Source organism: Lotus japonicus, chromosome 5 (assembly GCF_012489685.1).
Source record: "Lotus japonicus ecotype B-129 chromosome 5, LjGifu_v1.2".
NCBI lineage: Eukaryota > Viridiplantae > Streptophyta > Magnoliopsida > Fabales > Fabaceae > Lotus > Lotus japonicus.
Window position 1 is genome coordinate 20,895,477 of NC_080045.1, and position 14,945 is coordinate 20,910,421.

Below are 14,945 nucleotides of genomic sequence, written 5' to 3' on the forward strand. Positions count from 1 at the left end.
TGACTTATTGACATGTATCCATATGGGGTTTTAATTTCAGATCTAAAAATTAGTGATAAGCCAATCCCCCATTCTAGCTTATACTCACCTCTTTTCTCTTGTTGTTTCTATTCCTAAAAATTGATTGTTCTGAAGAGGCTTCCTATGTTGAAGTTTTTGGGAATAATCACCCATGGAATGATCACCTAAAAATGAATTATGTCATTCATAAATTGGGCAGCTTGAGAAATGCTTTAAGCCTCTTCCAGTGTTCTTAGCCTCAGCTTCAATTTATCCTGAGAAAAACACCATATAACATTAGTCATTGCTAAAAAATAGATTTCTATGTTTATACAGAAAACAAATAAGTTACCTTCAATTCTGATTCTGCCTTTGCTCTTTTTCTGATATAGATAGCTTTTCTTTCAATCTTTGCATCTCTGCCTGCATATGCATGAACATACTTGATTCTCCGTGTAAAACAATTGCTTACTCATATATTTTTGTTTTGCCTCTCTTGCACAAATTGAAGAACACACTTGCCTATTGCCAAAGTGGCTATTGATTGATTTCTTTGCTACTGTTTCTAAAAAATTGAAAAACTATTTTCCGCAATTCAATGTAATTAAATAGAAAATATTTTAAAAATCACTGTGTAACTTTGCGGCGGTTCCTAACCGCTTCAAAACAGAGGCGGAATGAATTACAGACTCTGTGGCGCTTTTAACCGCCGCTATATTCTGTGGCGGTTATTCCAACGCTTGGATATAAGCGCCGCAGAACGGCCCCCGACGCTCGTAACTGCGGCGCTCAAGGAACCGCTCATTATACATTTAGCGGCGGTTTAAACCGCCGCAAAATGCTTCCAGAAGCGCCGCAAAATGCTTCCAGAAGCGCCGCAAAATGCTTCCAGAAGCGCCGCAAAATGCCTTTTTTTTGTAGTGTTCATCGCGTTAATTCCGAAGGTTGATACTCCTCAATCTCTGAACGATTCCACTGACTGAGATATGTAACTTCCATTCAATTTTTTTCTTCTACGTTGATTTTCTTGTTTTGTCTTCTTTCACTCAATTTCAACTTTGAATTAGAATTAGAAAAAAAATTCAAGGCACGCAGATTGAAAAGGTTAAGATTTCCTGGTATTATGACTTTATGAAGTAATGATAGAGAGTTAATGGAATTTGAAGAGGGTTCTTTACACAATGAATTTTAAATAAAAAAATGGGAGTATTTTTTATTTATAAGTAAATGTTAGTTGTTATTGTTACCACACAAAAAAATGTTAGTTGTCAGGATGAATTTGATTTTTAACCCTTCATCATATAAATTCCTTCATTTAAATAAATGCTAGTGTTTTATGGAGTAACAATGTGTTGCACCATGAAGCTTGATATTGTATTTGAGATAGAGAAAAAGTTTAATGCACCGATCGTGTAACGTTTTTTTACACCGTCAACCAATCAGATTTCTTGAATGTGGGAAAGATGTATTTTTTATTTAATTAAATTGAGTGACATGATAAATCCTTGAAATCTGATTGGTTTACGGTGTAAAAAAACTTTACATTGTCAGTGCATCAAAATTAAACTCTTTAAGATATTATCTAATATTTTAATTATAAAATATTGAGATAGTAAGAATGGAATAGTACAATTATACTTCCTCCGTTTCTATATAAGTTAGGGGTGAGCATCGGGCGGGTTTGGGCGGATTCCGGACCGAACCCCGGTTTTAATCGGGTGAAAATTGTCAAACAATCAGACCCACCACTGACCGAATACTATCTTCGGGTTGTTCAGTTCCGGGTTGTTCGGGTTCCGGATTGAGTCGGGTACAAGCGAACTGTCACCATTTTCGCTCCATGAAGTTCGAGGACCAAGTAGAGACAATTAGATAATGATCGAAAATCATTTAAGGACCTCCCTCCAGAACCTTGGTCCTTTTCAAATTTTGACCATGTAAAAACCATTATCAACATCCACTAGGTCAAACTTTCCGACCAGTTTCCACCAATTTTGTCTTTAAAAGTATCAACACCCAATTTTATCCGACTTATTTCTCATTTAATTTTCAATTTTATATGATTGATGTGTAATTAAAAACTAAAAAATTTCAAAAAATAATAAATTCAAGAAAATCAGAAAATAATTATAAAATTTTAAAATAAATAACTAATGGAAGTTTCTAAAACATAATTAAAAAATTGAAATATTCTAGAAAATGATAAAAATCAAAAGATGATTCAAAATTAAATAAAAAAAATTATTTTCCGATGGAACGAAAAAAAAATTAAATAAAATTAGATGGTTATGGAACAGAATCAGCATATGATTCAAAGAAATAATTGAAAGATTGTAGAAAATAAATATAGTCCGATTTCATGATTATGTTCGAGAAAGTTAAACTAAATCAAAATCTCATGATAAAATTCACAATAAAATATAAATCTTAATAACAAATTAATTAGTAACAAGAAACCCTAGTGTTGTTTAAAAAAAAACAAGAAACCCTAGTCCTGTAAAAAAAAAACAAGAAACCCTAGGGCCCAATTATAAATAGATAGAGTCGATGGTGGAATGTCAGGTTTGATCAGAGAGAGTTCAGAAAACACAGTCGATCTTTCAACTTTGAATCATCAGGGAAAAAAGAAAGAGAAGTAGAAGTAGAGAGGAACACACATCAGAGTGTGTGTTTGGTTTCAAATCTAGAGAGGTAACTATTTCTTGCTTCTGGCCACGTGGATCGAGGCCAAACGTGGATAAGTTTTCCAAACACACGAGTAAGGACCTGGACGTGTTTTTACATTAACCAAGTAATTATCCTTCACCCTCCTCTAATTTTGTTTGCAACAATATTTCTTGATTCCATGATTATGTCGGTGTATGCTTCTCGTATTTTGTTAATTTGTTTGAACATGGCGGCTCGTAAGCAAATCTTTGTTTTTTTCAATCAATGGAAACAAAGACCCAAAATTGCAAAAGTTAATCCAATACAAATTTTACATTACGATCATCAACAACACTAACACTCTCAGATGATATAAAATCACTCGCGACACTCCCTTATTTGCTACATAGTCATTGCTGGATTCTTTGAGTCATTAAATCCTAATTCACAGAAACTAGACCCAAGATAGATTCCTTCGTTGTCGTCCCTCTTTGTGCAGCGGTGCTACTATATATATACTTTTGGATGGTTTTGCCTTGTTTTTACCTTCTATTCAATCATCCTCAATTTAGGATAGTTTAGGTTCTAAAAAATAATGAGATAAGAAGAAGACTAGGTGTAGCAGCACTTCTTGAAAATTAATATATCATAAAAAAACACATAAAAAATGAAATTTGTTACACATGAAAAGTTATTAAAAAGAACTACAAGTTTATTGTTATTAATTAATTTAACAATTTTTCTTAATTCTAGCAAATTGCCACAACACCATTAATTACTTTTAGCAACATTAATTTTTCTCCACAATATGATTTGCTTCCTGTATAGAGAAACTCTTACCAAAGAATAAGTAACACCGAAAATTGTTACCTAAAGTTTAGATGGCTGCGAAAAGGTAAAAATATTCAAGTGTGGACAAAAATAACTTATAATAAGAAAGGAATGAATACTCTCCAAATTTTTGTCCACACGTGAATAACACTGTTTTTAATGGTTTATAGGTGTTAATCTGATTGGATGAAATGACAGTTACTCTTAATAAATGATTTTTTTGTGTTCGATCTTATGACTTTACTCTTATGAGGATTTTATCTACCATTAAGTTAACACGTTATTGATGATTTAATGGTTTAGGGAACTTTGGAGTGACCAAGTTCAAAAAACTTTGGAGTGGTCAAGTAAGTCAAACACAAGGAAAGGGGAGCTTATTGCAATCGAGTACATTGACAGAGGGAAATGGTTAATCTTTCTTCTTGTGTGACGTTTTAAATTTCTAATTCAAATTGTTTTGTCCATGTTTTGTCTCTAACTTCTAGTTTACCTTATAAGAATATGGTGAAATAATTTATTAATCTCAATTTTTATATGCAATCTAGTCCACTAGTAGCCTTCATGACAATAAATAACATTATTGGCGCTTGTTTCTTCTCCATCCATTTTATCTTTTTTTTTCTTGAAAGAGTTAAGTTTCTGGTATTAGATTGAAAATTGTGTTTTAATTAAGGAGATAGTTAATCATCAATATTTAGGACATTCAAATATTATCGGGAAAAAGAGGTAATAAGAGTTTATTTGTTACATTAAATAAACTCTTATTACCTCTTTAAAGCCGATAATATGTGGATCCCTCAAAGATTGGTTATTAATATCTGACTTAGAACACAATCATCAATCCGAAGAAAAGAAAGAAAAAATGGACGAAGAAAGAATAAACTTATGTAATTCATTGTCAAGAAACCAAGCAACTAGACTAGATTGCATCTGGAAATTGAGATGAATGAATTGATCATTTAACCCTATTCTAAAGCAAACCAGAAAAGTCAGAGACAAAATATACACAGAAGCAAATTTGAATTATAAATTTTTGATATCACAAGACCTTTTTCCCCTCTCAATGTATTTGACAGTAATAAGCTAAAAAGGTGAAAGATATGGAAGGTGCTTGCCGCCATCTACAAATTTTATGGGAGGGATTTGAGAAATGTAAGTTTGATTTGACATTGCTAGAACGTTGTCTTGAATCAGCCTTACAGGTAAGAAAAGGTATGTAGAAAAAGCAATGCAATTGAAAACAATGAAGTTGAATGTTGCTGTTGTAGACATGAAAGCCAACAGACTGAAGAATGGTTGCTGCAAAGGAAGAGTTAGAAATTGCAAGAACTGATTTGGTGAAAGCTGAGGTAGGGTATAAAGAGAATGATATGGATGCTGAACTAGAATATGGAGAGCCCAAATCAGATTTTTATTGTTGCATAATTGCTTGAAACAAAATAGCCGAGCATGTAAGTTGGTTTTCAGCTAATTAACACGTTTTTTTTTTAAGTTCATTTTGCCCATATAATGTTTTCACCTAAATTAGTTCCGTATAGTTTTTTTTTCACCCTGTTTACACGGATTTTTGGTAAACAAATATCCTCTTAGTTCGACTAAAGGAAGTTTAGATTTCAGGGTCCTTTTGAGAAAACGTTTTGCCAAAGTGTAGTGTGTGGACGGATGTGTTTTCGACAACAATAAACAACTTCAAACGAAACTGGAAATTGAATATGAGTCGATTACAAAATAGTTAAGCAAACCAAGATAACATGAAAACAAATTTCGACAAAACAAGCTACACATAAGAACTGGGAATTAACAAACTGCAATGCAAGGAAATTAAAGCGTTGGTTCTGCAACATACTCCTCCATCATCACGTTCTGCTCTCGAAGTCTCATTGATGCGGACGTTAGAGCTTTTAGTGAATTTTCAGAGTTTTTTAGTTGGGAACCTCTTCTTCTGCTGTTGCTTCCTTTATTTATATTGTTCTTTCTGCCCATGTTCTTGGCGGTTTTCCTTGGATGCACGATGGCTTCGTGGGTTTTGAATTTTGGCGCCATACCCCACGTTTAGCCGATGGTCTTCGCGCACGTGACTCTATTGCCACGTGGATGGTTCTGAGTCGTGGGCAACCGTTGCTATTCGTGGCATCGTGGGTGTATGCACGTGCTCGTACTCGCTTGTTATTCGGTAACTGCCTCTTCCATTAAGGTGATCGAGATTTCTTCATCTTCTGAGTGTGTCGAGTTATGGCTTTTACTAACTTGTCCTTGAGGGACATCGTGTGCTGAGTTGCCGGCTTCGCCCAACCCCTTCTGTCGAGAAACCACTTTTTGTACCATGGTGTCGATAATTGTAATGCTTGTAATTTTGGCTTAACAGTTGCCCCCCAAAAATGTTGGTTGTCGACTGCTTTAGCTCAAAGACACCAAGCATTTTTTCTTATCGCAGCCGTTCAATTCCAACGATTCAAATGCTTTGTGCTCTCGACCATTCGATCTTCAAGTCCAATCGGCAGCCATAACGTCTGGTGACTTCTCCACTAGCTGACAGTTATAGCCTTTTTAGGGCCATGATTTCACCTATGCCAAAAAGCTGAGAGGTGACATGAATTAATTAATAAAATAATCGCTTGGAACCCAAAGTTTTTATAAATTGCTGCTCAATGCGGCTTGGGTTCCGTTTCCCCTTCCGTTTATAAATACCCTCTTGGTATTCCTTGTTCAAGCTTTACTCTTTCATCCAACCTGCAACTTCTTCTTCCAGACTTCATCACTTCATCTTCTTCCGTCTTCTCTGAAATACTTGCTGCGTCTTTCAATGGCTTCCAATCCTGAGCAAACCATTCCGTTGGCCACCGAGCTTAAGCTGGATGAGTCCAAACGCGTGCCAATCCCAGAACCTCCCAACGAAGCAGAGAAGAGAGCTATCTGGAAATCCCAGGTACTCATTCCTTTCTCTGTTAATGGTACTTTATGCGCCATTTTGGGCCCTTTGAAAGTAGTGAAGCATGATAGGCCCAATAGTCTCCCTGAAGAACATGAATCATTTCACCCTAGCGTTAGGGGAGAGGAGCTCATTTTGGCATTTCAACCCTCTTACCGTATGCCATTTCTTTCTGACCCGAAACGAGCCTTTCGTTCGGCCCCTCCTAACCCTTCTGCTAACGACAAGGCCTACCTGAAATGGTTAGATAGGGTTGAGGGAGATAAGAAACAACACTGGAAGGATGTAGGGATTTTCGACTTGATTCAGTTGTCGAGATCTCCAATCTCGTATAACCCTGCTATGCTGTTGAGTGCACTTTATTTCTGGGAGAGGTCCACTAATTGCCTTCATGTTCCCTTTGGTATGATCACCCCCACCCTTTTGGATGTTGCTGCTATCACCGGATTGTGGCCCATTGGTGATGATTATCATTCTGCACCTGCTCCTGTTAAACCCATCTGGATTCCTACTGACAACATTTCGTTTAGTCGATTCATTAAGGACCATTATGTCGAGAGTGGTGAGGTGTCTGATGCTGAACATGTCGCTTTCTTGCTGTATTGGCTGTCTGCTTATGTCTTTTGCACCAAATCTTTGCGCATACCCGCCAAGCTTTTGCCTTTAGCCAATCTGCTTCACGAGGGTCGACAACTTGCTATGGCTAGGCTCGTCCTTGGCAACCTGTATCAAATGCTGAATGAAGCTGTCGAGGATATCCGGAACACCAAGACCGTCTCTCTGAATGCGGCTGGACCACTTTGGCTGTTTCAACTTTGGTTGAATGCAGTCTTCAAATCTCTTTTGCCGGTACAAGATAATCCTCTAACTGCTTCTAACACCAGGATTGATGCCCATAGGCTCGAGACCCTAACCCCTGCTTATGATGCGTCGAGTTTCGAAGCGGACTTCAGGAAGTACTTTACCATGTTTCTCGAGCTGAAACACTACCGTTCCAGTTTCTCTCCTTACAGCAAGGCTATTCGTGGCCCTTTCTAGCTGAGGAATTCTTATCCTAATGCCTCTGATTCTGCGTTGCCCAAGGAGCACCACATCACACTTTGGAGGACCCTCTTATCTCCTAGGGTTTTAACTGTGGGCTTTGCTAGCAGTGACTACACTCTATGTGGCTACAACCCTCAATTGGTTTCTCGACAGTTTGGGCTTAGCCAAGTTCTACCCAACACTCTATTTGACAAGAGTCTAGTCCTGTACCCCGGAACTATTAAGAGGGTTTCTGTTTTCGACAAGACTGTTCAATTTTATAACAAGAAACTCCTCAACCTGAGCCCCTTCACTTACGCTCCTTCATATTATGCCACTAATGCTTTCAAAGCCTGGTGGTCTGAGTATTGGGCTCAAATTTCGAAGCCCCTCGTCGATTGTCTGCAATGCATGACAGATGCTTTTCTTTTGCAGAAGCAGGATCCGAAGAAGACCAAAGGTATGCACCTGGCAGAAATTCGATCTTTTCAAGAGTTCTTTGGTGTGGTATATTACCCAACTCTTCGCCTTCGAGATACAGTTGCGCAAGCAGCTCAAGTATTAAGGCAAAAATGGGAACTTAAAGCCAAGAAATCCAAGTTAGTGGTTCCTCCTGGTGAGGAAGGTCTATCTTTTGTTATTCGAAAAACTGGCTTTAGGTTCCCGTCTTTGCCTACGAGTAAGTTTGCATTGGCTTTTCCACCGGTCTTGCCTAAATGGGTTGACCATATGAACATAAATGTATTGGCCAATCAAGCTCTACCTCCTCGAAAGCGAGTGACTTGGACTAAGTACCACCTATGGAACTTTCCGTATCATGTGCCCGTCGAAATCTTCAACCACATATCGCTGAACATGCGTATTGGTCAAGGTAATACTTCGACTTGGCCTTGGTTTTCCTGTTTTACTTCTTAATTTTTCTTTTGTTTACAGCTGAAGTCATTATTCGACCAGCTCCTCAAGTTATTTCCCCAGTGGCTCATTCCTCCAAGGACCAGCCGGTCGTGATTGAGGATGATGATGATGATGATGAGGATGATGATGTCAATCTTGCTGACAAGCTCAAGGTACTTTCCTCATGCTTTTACCTTTTCCTTTTCGATTTCCTTGGATTATGGGCTGACGTATTTTTCGACAGAGCCGGAAACGGAAACCTAAGCCTGTTGCTTCGGCCAGTCAGAAGAGGGCCAAGGGGGTTGGTGTTTCCACCCCTAGTGGGGCTTCTAAGTTGGCATCTGATGCTCAAACAGAAGTCGCTGACAAAGAGGGTGCTGGCGGCGCCGCCATTCAGGTATGTTCTCCATTCTCGAGGGTACCTTGTGATATTTTTAACCCGTGGTTTCCTAATCTGAGTCATCTCTTGTTTGTTTTGTTTCCTTTAGACTGATGTTCATGAGCACTCTACCTCCAATCCTCCATCCCGTGAGAATTCTCCAGTTCCCATTCCTGCAAAATCCAAAACTGAAGGTGTCGAGAAACCTCCCAAGGCTGCATCCTCAGCTAAGAAGACCTCCACATCTGAGGGAAGGAGGAAGGTCAGGAGCAAATCTCGTAATAAGTCTCCTCGCCGTTCCAGAAGCTCCACCAACTCGAGCCCTTCCAAAGACTCTGCTTGCCAGGTATCTTTATACTTTTCATGTTTTGTTGACTCCTTTAATATGCGTTTTACTTTATCGAAAGGGCATAAAAGAGGTTTTTCTTGCAGGAGACTCAGGGTACAACTTCTCCCATCCGCGAAACAGAGCCCCTTCAGGCAAGGATGACAGCCCTATGCCTCCTCCAAAATCGACTGCCACTGTGCAACATTCGCCTCATAACAAGGGTGGCTCTTCATCTCATGTGTCTAGTGAAAAGCTCGACACTTTATTTGAGGAGGACCCGCTGGCAGCTTTAGATAGCTTCCTCGATGGCACCTTGGAATGGGACTCTCCACCCCGTCAAGCTGATGCTACTGCTGAGACTGCTCAATCAAGTGGGGTAGCCAATTCTCAGCAGATCGAGGAGAGTATGGGTCGGCTGAAGGCTATTGTCTTCGCCAATGGGTTTCTCGACCAGATCCAAGCTGATCCTCAAGCAAGCCATGCTGCTAAGGAATTGCTTGTCTTTCTTCTTGGCCAAAAACTCGATTCTCAACAGGCTGCTGCTTTGGCTAACCTTCAATCTTTTTTAGTGGATGCTTCGGCCACCTTTCATCAAATCAAGGACGTTGGTCAAGCTGTCAGCTTTAAGGAAGCAAAAGTCTCTGCTGGTAAAGCTCAAGTTGCAGCAATGAAAGAGGACTTCAAGAAGTTCACTGCTAGGAAGGTTTTGATCGCAGATGAAATCTCTGAAGTCGACATCAAACTTGAAGAGCTGCATCGAGAGATTACCAAACTGGAGAAAAAGCGAGCTGATTTGGTCGAGGAAGGCCCTGCTGTGAAGGATCAATTGGACGTGCTTACTAAAGACTCCAAGGCTCTGATCATCTCGACAAAAGAGGTTATCAAGGAATTGGAGATTGATCAGGCTGTGAAGAAGGGTCTCGATGCCAAGATTGCCACCTTTGCTGATTGTTTGAACTCTTTTAAGACCCTGCTGTAGGACTCTTTTTTCTTTATTAATATGTAATGATGGCACTATTCTAACCATGGCTTTCGATGCCAATTGCGTGTAATATTTCGACAATGGTTTTGGCACCTAAGCCATATAATTTGACGTTTAATTTGCCAAGTCTTTTCAGTTTCCACTACGCATTTATTTTGACGGCTATTCATTTATTGTTGCATTGCTCAAACTTCCTTGCACCCCCTCACACAGTCGTCGCTTTGTTTCTGGGGAATGAACCAATTTATTGCAATCTTATACCACGTTTTCTTGATTCAATGCAAGTCTTTGTTCATTAAAAGCCAAAGCTATTCACGATGGTGGTGGTAATCTGCATGGCCTATAACCGTAAGATGAAGAGTTGGCAACTGATTGCCACTAATTAATGCATTCCTTGGTTGTTACCCTATAAATGGAGCGTTTTTGGTTACTCCTTTTCAGTAACTTCTCCAAACTCTCCCTTGTTTCTTTTCCAGAATTCTTTTCCTGCATTCATAACTCCCTTCAGCCATGGCTAGCCGTCGTGTTCTTAACCAGATCCGGAACTTGGCTTTTGATCAAGACTTATTCTGGGAGTTGCACTCTTTCCTCCCTTTGGCTGAAGAGCTTACGGGGCTCATTAACCAACTTCTTTCGAGGAATATTATTGCCTCGGTAAGAATTCCTCTTCAGGAGTTCTTGGGCCTCCTGCACGAAGCTGTACCTCTATATGAAGAACACCGGGAGCTTACTGCTCGAGTGTTCTTTGCCGAACACCAGATTGATGAGAAGATGGAGGAGTATGAAGAGTTGAAGGCTGCTCTTAGCCAGGCGAACCTCGAGGGGAATGTGGGAGCTCTGAAACCCTTGGTGGACAAGCTTTCTTCTACTGCCCGTGAAGAGCTGGATATTCGACAGGAGAAATCGCGACTGGAATCCCAACAAGAAGATGTCTTGAGGCGCATGGAGCCTCTTAGGGCCAGATACAATAGTTGTAGGGCCAACCCTCCTTTTTAAAATTTCTTTGCCATAGTTGTAATGCTCTATTCTATTCAATAAAACATTCGCATTTGGCAATTGATTCTCTTTTACTTCTTTATTCGATGTTTATCTCATGCAATGTTGGCTTATATGTTTTTAAATATTTGCCATTTATCGTTATTTGTCGATTACCTCCTAATTCCTTAATCGAATAAGCGTTGTTTAAAAGTACTTTCTCGACTGAAAAAGGGCCTTCCCAGTTTGGGGACCATTTTCCGTAACGTTTATCTTTTTTATCAATTGGTAAGACGACCTTCCATACGTAATCACCAAGCATAAAAGATTTAGCTCTAACCTTTTTGTTATAAGCTTTAACAATGCGATCCTTTTGCCTGGTTAAGGTATCCAACACCAATAGTCTTTCTTCGTCGAGATTGACTAGCTCGTCAAGCATCATACTCCAATAATCTTCACTTGGAATTTCCTCTTGCCTTTGAATTCTGCATGACTGTAAATATACTTCTACCGGTAGTACCGCTTCTTGACCATATGCTAGTCGAAAAGGCGTTGCTCCGGTAGATTCCTTAGGTGAATTCCTGTAAGCCCAAAGCACTTGGCCTAACGTTTGATGCCAGTTTTTAGGTTTTCGACCAACATGTTTTTTAATCAAGGAGATCAACGTTTTGTTGGCCGCTTCGACTTGACCATTCGCTTGAGCATAATAGGGGGTCGAGGTTAGGAGTTTTATACCCCAAGATTCTGCGAATGATGCTACCTTTTGGCCTACAAACACTGTGCCTTGGTCTGTAGTAAGTGACTCAGGTAGCCCAAAGCGGTACACTATGTGATTCTGAATGAACTCGATCACCGTGTCCTGGGTCACATTTTGTAGAGGAATTGCCTCTACCCACTTGGTAAAGTAATCTATAGCCACTATGATGTACTTATGCTGCCTAGAAGAACATGGGTTAATTTCACCAATTAGGTCTAAAGCCCAACCCCTGAATGGCCAAGGCTTAATGATCGAGTGTAGTTCACTTGCTGGCACATGTTGTATCCCCGCGTGTCTCTGACAATCTTGGCACCTCTTGGCATACTCCATACAATCTTTCATAATAGTAGGCCAATACATCCCTTGTCGAAATAGGATCCACTTCATCTTGATCCCTGCCTGGTGGGCACCACATAGCCCGTCGTGAACGGCCGAGATCGCTATGAACGCGTCGTCTTCACTTAAACACTTCAGTAGTGTTCCGTCGACGTTTTTCTTGAATAGCTCGTTTCCCATGATGACATAGCTCATTGCCCTGTATTTTGTCTTTCTATCTGTAGTACCCACAGGATTTTGCAAGTAATCGACGATTGGCTTTCTCCAATCATTAGGTGCCATATTGTCAATGGCCAGGATGTCGAGGTTAGAGGGGTTTAGTTTTTCTTTGACCTCGATAAGCTCTTTTAACCTACATTTATCGACCATATATCCTGATGCGATTTGTGCCAATTCATTGGCTTCTTGATTGTCCACTCTGGCAACGTGACCTAGCCTAACTTCGTTGAACTTGGCCAACAAATTACTAGCTTTCGTGTAATACCTAGCTAGATTTTCACTAATGCACTTGTATTCCTTGGTAAGTTGCTTTATTACCAACTCAGAGTCCCCTTTTACGACGACATTCTTTGCCCCGAGGGCTATCAAGATCTCGAGGCCTGATGTTAATGCCTCATACTCAGCCTCATTGTTTGAGCAGTTACTCTTAATCCTAAACTTGAATTTCGTGGGGATGCCCCTTGGGGATACGATGAACATCCCGATCCCAGTGCCATTCTTATGGCTAGAACCATCGAAAAATAGCTTCCAAGGTTGGATGCCTACGTAAGTTATGACTTCTTGAGGCAAAGTATGGTCTGCCAGGAAGTCAGCAATTGCTTGTCCCTTAACTGCCTTTAGTGGGGCATAAGTTAGTGAATACTCGGTTAGGGCTAAAGCCCATTTACCAATTCGACTATGCAAGATAGGTTTGGATAACATGTGCTTTATTATATCATAATGAGAAAAAACCATTACATCGATTGGCTTTATATAATATTTCAGCTTTACACAAGAGAAGTACAAGCATAAACACAATTTCTCGATCATGGTGTATTGAGTCTCTGCATCATTTAACACCCTGCTTAAGTAAAATATGGCTCTTTCTTTGCTATCTTCATCTTCTTGAGCCAGCATGCTTCCGATGGTTCCATCCGTGGCAGAGATGTACAACTTCATTGGCTTTCCTCTTATAGGTGGTGCCATTATAGGTGGGCTAGACAAGTACACTCTGAGTTCATCGTACGCTTTTTGATGCTCTGCTTCCCAGCGGAACGCATCTTCTTTTTTAAGTCGAAGAAGTGGGGAAAATGACTTGGTCTTCTCACTGAGGTTAGCAATGAATCTCCTTAGGAAGTTAATCTTTCCCAATAGTGATTGCAGTTGTTTCTTGCTAGTTGGTGGACTAGTGTCGAGAATGGCTTTAGCTTTGTTTTTGTTGATCTCGATACCTTTTTTATGCACCACAAAACCCAAAAAATCACCTGCAATAACACCAAAGGCACATTTAAGGGGATTCATCTTCAAGCCATATTTTCTCATCCTCTCAAAGGATTTCCTTAGATGCAACAAATGGTCATCCCTTGATGGGGATTTCACCACAATGTCATCAATATAAACCTGCATGAAGGTTTCTATAAAATCATGAAAAATGGTATTCATTACCCTTTGGTAGGTCGCGCCAGCGTTTTTCAACCCAAATGGCATGACCACCCACTCGTACGTCCCCAAGGCACCGGGACATCGAAAAGCTGTTTTCGACACGTCCTCTTCTGCTATGAAGATTTGGTTGTAGCCTGAGTAACCATCCAACAAGCTTAAGTATTCATGACCAGCAGCTGAATCCACCATCATCTCAGCAATAGGCATGTGATACTCGTCTTTTGGAGTGGCAGCGTTAAGATCTCGGAAATCTATGCAAACTCTCATCTTTCCATTCTTCTTGATTACTGGAACCACGTTGGCTAACCAGTCCACATATCGAGCTGTTCTGATAAATTTACACCTGAGGAGTCTTTCGATTTCTTCCTTGATTTTCACCAACACATCTGGATGGAACCTCCTGGGCAGTTGCTTGACTGGTTTCTTGTTTTCTTTGATGGGTAACTTCAATTCCACCACTTCTCGACTGAGGCCAGGCATTTCATCGTAATCCCAAGCGAAACAGTCTTTGAATTCCTTGAGTAATTTCACCATCCTGTCTTTTAGCTCCGGGTCAATGAGAGCACTAATATACGTTGGCCTCTTTTCTAAGCCATCACCCAGGTCTACTTCTTCTAAAGGGTCTTGCGCTTCCATTTTCTTGGAAAATTCGACCACTGGCTTCTCGAAGCCTAATGGGCCGTCATCATAGATGCAATCTAGCCTCAGATTGCAAAGGTCCTCGAATCCGCATTCCTCAGCACTCTGCTCGTTTATTTCTATGCACGTGTCATCCTTATTTATTGTTGCCTCCTCCTGAGGTGTCAATTCGACAGGCAGGATTGAGACATTAGCTTCGTCTATAGCCATTTCTTTGGCCATCCTCTCGGCCTCCAGGGCCGTTCTTATTTTGTTTTCGGCTGCGTAAGCCGAAATTCGAGCCATGCTCGAATTAATCATCTTTATCATTGGCTTGCCACCCATCAGTGGCATCTTTCTCTTCATCACTGTGCCATCCGCTCATGGCATCAGGTTTACATGCTTCATTGAGGTTTAGGCCCCGGATGGGATCCAACGTTACTGAATACTCTGAGTAGGGGTTGAAGTATTGGCTAGCCACTGTGTCTAAAGGAGCAATTGTGGCTAAACTCTTCTCAAAATTCTTCTTACCAACGTAGCTTGTTTCTGCTAAATAGTAGCTTTGATCTGCTTGTACATTTTCGACAACTCCATCAGCTTTCCAAA